Source organism: Triticum dicoccoides, chromosome 3A, assembly GCF_002162155.2.
Source record: "Triticum dicoccoides isolate Atlit2015 ecotype Zavitan chromosome 3A, WEW_v2.0, whole genome shotgun sequence".
Taxonomy (NCBI): Eukaryota; Viridiplantae; Streptophyta; class Magnoliopsida; order Poales; family Poaceae; genus Triticum; species Triticum dicoccoides.
Genome location: NC_041384.1, coordinates 682,770,961 through 682,776,478, shown reverse-complemented (window position 1 = coordinate 682,776,478; position 5,518 = coordinate 682,770,961). Strand labels below are relative to the sequence as shown.

Below are 5,518 nucleotides of genomic sequence, written 5' to 3'. Positions count from 1 at the left end.
CGGCGGCAAGGCGGTGCAGCGACGGGGCGGGACGGGGGCGGCGACGGGTGGCGCTCCTCGGGGCGGTCGACCCGTGGCTGCGGCGGGAAGGCGGCGGGGAGGAGGCTCGGGAGGGGGTGGGGAGGCAAGGAGGGGGCGGCAACGGCGCGGGAAGGGTGCGGCGACGATGATGCGGTGAGGGTGCGGGGGCGACGGCGCGGGATGGCAGAGGGAGGAAAGAGGAGAGGAGATAGAGAGAGCAACGGGTTGGACGCGACGCCGTTAAGTGAATTTTGAAGCTTTGTCGTCCGCCTCTCCTTTGCCGTCAGCTAGAGGACGACAAAGAACGCCTTGCCACATGCTGGCAGATGGCAAAGAGGGGGCCTGTTAGGGTTTGACAGACAGTGGGCCAAACCCCATCTTTGCTGTCTGCCAGCAAACAGCAATGCTTCTTTGCCGTATGCTAGCAGATGGCAAAGAGTTGGCTGATGGCAAAGCCCACCTTTGCCGTCCGATGCCTCTTTGTTGTCCACTTTCTGGTGGCCTATGACAAAGCCTACCTTTGTCGTCCGCTAGCAGACGACAAAGAGAGGGCAGACGGCAAATCTACTGATTCCACGATCGGTGGTCTTCCGGTGCAAGGGGATGGTGGATCGTGGACTCAATGACAATCACCTCATGATAATGGACCTTACTCGTGATCACAAAGTGGATGGCAAGTCCATGAAGGACATCGTCTTCACCCTCAACGAGCAAATCAACTTCCTCCCAAGCCCGATCTATGATCTCCAAAACCAAGTCTTTGAATGTGAGGCGAGGTTTAAAGGTATGAGTTTGGATGCCGGTTGCAGGACCTGTGAGACTCACTCCTCCTATTACAATGGTGGACCTTTGCCATGGAAACCCGAGGACAAGATCTCTACATCATCACCACCACCTTCTTCATCACCAAAAGAAAACTAAGTATCGAGTATGGGCACTCCCCTTGGCTTCCGCCAAGCTTGGGGGAGGTGCCCCGATATCATATCACCCCACTATCTTTTGCCTTTACTTATTTTAGTACAATCTGTAGTTATATTTTGCTTTAGATGAATAAAAGTCTAGTTCAATCCTTTCTTTTCGAGAGTTTGCTTTAGTGATCTATCCTTGTAATCGTGCGCGAGATATATAATAAAGTTTTAGTTTGAGTTTTTGCTTCCTTTACTTTCATTTCGAATAAAAAGAAAGGAAATAAATGAGAAAGATCATACGGTAATCTTATGGTAGGTGATGACACCACATAAGGAAAAGTATAAGTAGAAAATTTAATTAGAGATTGACAAACATAGCATTGGTCAATGATGCAACTCATGAAAGAATTAATAAGGGAAGAGAAGATTCACATATAAATATACTATCCTGGAAATCTTTTGTGATTGTGAGCCCCCATCAAAATATTATATGCCAAAATTGTTGATGTTGGACAAGGAAGACAACTTAATGATTTATGTTTCTTCATATTCACATAGAAGTTATATTGTCATAGATCCTTCAACATGAGGTGCTTGTCCCTATCTTTGCTAGCCAAAAATTTCACACTAAGTAGAGATACTACTTGTGCATCCAAAAACCCTTAAACCCAAATCTTATTTTTAAGTGTCCACCATACCTACCTAAGGATTGAGTCAGATCCTTCAAGTAAGTTGTCATCGGTGAAATAAGGCAATAAAAATCGCTTCTAAAAGTGTGAGATCACTTAGTGTAAGAGAAAATTGAGTGTTGTACGAACTTGTGATGGTGAAGAATAAAAGCGACAGACTGCATAATAAAGGTTGCCATCACAAGGGGCAATACAACGTGACGTTCTTTTGCACTAAGGGGTTGAGCATACAAAGAAATAAGCACATGGAAACCTTTGCTTCCCGCTGCGAAGGGCCTATCCTTTACTTTAAGTATTTACTTTTATGTAAGAGTCAAAGTATTTCTCTCTATTCATTTTTATTTTTCTCCTTTGACCAACATCTTGTGATGAGGAAAGATCTAGGCACATAGGTCCAGTTGAATATGGGTGGCATGAGTTATTATTGTTGACATCACCCTTGAGGTGAATTCGTTGGGAGGCGAAACTATAAGCCCCTATATTTCTATGTGTTCGGTTGAAACATTTTTCTCATGTGTATGCGATGAGTGTTAGCAATCATAGAAGACTAAATGATGGTTGAGTATGTGGACTTGCCTAAAGGCTCCGATACGTGACCCTTCCTGAAAAGATGATGAATTGTAGTTGCAAAGTTGACTGAGAACATAGTTTGTTGGTTTGTAATAGAGTTTATACTTTATACTTCGATAGTGTGATGAATTGTTACTTATTCATGACTAGCAAATTGCCCGTGCGTCGCAACGGGAGGAAAAAAACATCACACGCTTCTAAATATGACTCGCGATCCCACACACATAGGTCTATGTCCTCTATTACAACATGTCACCCTATATATGGTTTCCTTACTTTGTATATGAGATGAAGAGATAGGTAAATACAATTGTCCACAATATTCTCAAGATGTGTAGAATTGAAAAGATTACGAAGAAAATAAATAATTGACTGATACCAATTATAGTTCACTCCAAAATAAAATAATAAATTAAGTATGAAGAATAATGTTTATCTTAAAAAATTAGGTAAACAGTGTCACTGCAATATACCAAAATGATTAAAAAATTAGTATTAACATATTCAAAGAATTAAAAATGGAATTTTTCGAAAAACACATGCTTTTCTAATTAATTTTCTGCAAAAAATTTGTATTTTGTTGCAACAGGAGCTCCAACGCTCTAGAAGAGGCACATGATTGAGGAACCTCTGGAATAAGACACCCCGGTTAGGCCACATGCAAGTCTCGAGATTGTTTCAATCTTGACACTCATGTTTAGATTAGAAATTTGAATCTTTAATCTTTTAATTAATTATTAGTACAAAAACAACCATTGGCCTTCGATCCTTTGATCGTTGAAACTAATAGTTTGTATTTTTAGATGACTGATCAACGATAATCTCCTCCAACCCTCTCAGTCCCAAATGTACACTTTATAGCCAGCTATTGCTAAAGAAATATCTAGGCATTCAAGGAAGCAAGAAGTACACGTATGTTAGTATGTACTAGCACCATATAGAGTCACACAACGCATTAATATCCTGGTATTAGAACTTTGTGTAATATCCAATGAAGTGTGTAGTGAGTGAGGGTTTTTCTCTCGTCGGTTTGGTGGGGTGGCACTAACGCAATCTTCATAGTGGTATATCAATAATCAGATCGATAAGTACGTAAGTTATCATAACAATTGATGTATAAACATCTACTTTAGATGATCATCTGTGTGCGTACGTGAAGACGTGAACTCACGCCATAAGTTGTTGGCCTAAAAGATCATCACCTTCCTGCAAACACCGAATAGGATTAACTAGTAACCATGATAGTCAGCTAGGTTAGTATATATGGTTTCCATCCGGCGAGTATCTATAGCTAGCTAATCTCCTAGGGACTCAACCCAGCAGCTTGCTAGCTTGTAAGCAGGTATGTTCTGCTATATACTATCATCTTCTCGCAAAACTAATAGCTCGAAAGTATGTAGATATTTCTGCACTGAAGTTTTTTTTAATTTTCACGGGGGGAGAGTTTTCCCCACCTGAATTTTTATATATGTGGGCCAAAATGCCCAAGTAAACAACATGCACAAGTACATTTTGTATGGGGGAAGAGTGAAGAGGGGGGAGGGAGCAAGGCTACATGCATCAGGCAGCTCGAGGATTTGCCAGGCAGTCCAGCCACGCATCAGACGCCTGCTTCAGAGCAACAGGCAGACGCACCTGCCAAAGCACGGCGTCTTCCCTACATAAGTGCAGTAGTCGGGGGAGCGACGGGGGCAATCCCTGGAAGACCACCGCGTTGTGGTGCTTCCAAAGTTGCCAACAGCAAAGGAGGAGGAAGGTCGAGCCCGTCCGCGCCGGCACCGAGCTAGTGGGGGACATAGTGTGCAGCAGCTCAACAGAAGAGCCGCCGAGGCGACCCCCACCATAGACCAGAAGTGCTAAGCAAAGGGACAGCCGAAGATGAGATGCTCTGCCGTCTCCATGTGCACCGAACAGATGGGGCAGCCAGCCCCAGCCTCCTCCACAATGTGCTTTCGCAGGAGAACGTCTCTCGTCTGGATCCGAGCCTGGACCAAGAGCCAGGCGAAGAAGCAGACTCGACTTGGAACGTAGTTCTTCCAGACAAAGTCGGCGTACGGCGCAAGCACCCCACCAAAATGGCAAAGTTGGTAGAGGCCAGCAGAGGAGAGCCCAGCACCCTTGGCACAGCCTAGGCGGAGGGTCCGAACATCCGGCTCTGCTGTGAGGACCAGCGCCCAGACGATTGGGAGGAGCACTTGGCACTCCCGGGTGCCCGCATGGTTCGGGCGGGGGACGAGGACCCCGGCAAGCCCGTGCTGAATGACGTGAACCACCGAGACCGCAGGCATGGTGGTGTGGGAGAAGAGGGAGCTCATCTGGATGGAGAGGGCACCGCCGGGCAACCAAGAATCCAGCCAGAACGCTGTAGTGCGCCTGTCACCGACGGAGACAATGGTGACCGCCCTGTACACATGCATACGCTTGGCCAAGGAAGCCCAGTGTGGTCCGGGGAGCGACACCGCCGCTGCTGAGGTCAGCAGTGAGCGCCCCAGCTCCCCCCAAACCCAGCGAGCCCACGGCGCATCCTGGCACGAGTGTAGACGGTGAAGGAGCTTCAGCAGGAGGCACCGGTTCTGGACCGTGAGGGTGCGTACCACCAACCCTCCCTCCCCCTTGGGACGGACAACGCGATCCCAGGCCACGAGACACTAGGCCCCCGAGGCCTTGTCCGTTGCAGTCCAGAGGAAGGATCGGCGCAGGGCGTCGATCGCCCGGAGGACAGAGGGCGGGACCTCCATCGCAGACATGCCATACGTGGGGAGAGCATCCAGCACGATGTTGAGCAGCACCAGGCTCCCCCCGAAGGACAGGAGCTGAGCGCGCCAGTCGGAGAGGTAGCACTCAGCTTTGGCAATGAGCGGGAGGAAGTTGTCCATGGAGAGCTTGCGGTTGAAGAGCGGCAGGCCGAGGTAGATGTGAGGGAAGCTCCCAACGCGGCAGCCCAACACATGGACCATCTCGCGAAGATCATCCTCGGGGACATGAACGGGCGTGACGGTGCTGTTGTGGAAGTTGATAACAAGCCCGTCGCCGCCATGAAATCGTCCAGGATGCCCTTGAGGCGCCGAACCGCGTCCAGCTCCGCACGCATGATGATGATGGTGTCATCAGCGTACCGAAGGACAAGCGGGGGCGCATCATCAAACAGAGGGTGACGCATCCCACCATCTCTCTTGACCATCTGTTGGAGCACATCCACGATGAGCAGGAACAGGTAGGGGGAGAGGGGGTCCCCCTGCCGCAATCCTTTCTTGCATTTGATCCATTGCCCGGGTACGCCATTAAGGACCATCGCAGACATGGACGACTGGAAGATCGAGTCCATCCAGT

The 5,518-nt window shown here is 48.0% G+C and overlaps 1 pseudogene; it reads right to left on the bottom strand.

Annotated features, from left to right (window-relative positions):
- Window positions 1-3,748: 3,748 nt before the first annotated feature.
- Window positions 3,749-4,926, bottom strand: LOC119272865 (annotated as a pseudogene).
- Between the last annotated feature and the right edge of the window lie 592 nt (window positions 4,927-5,518).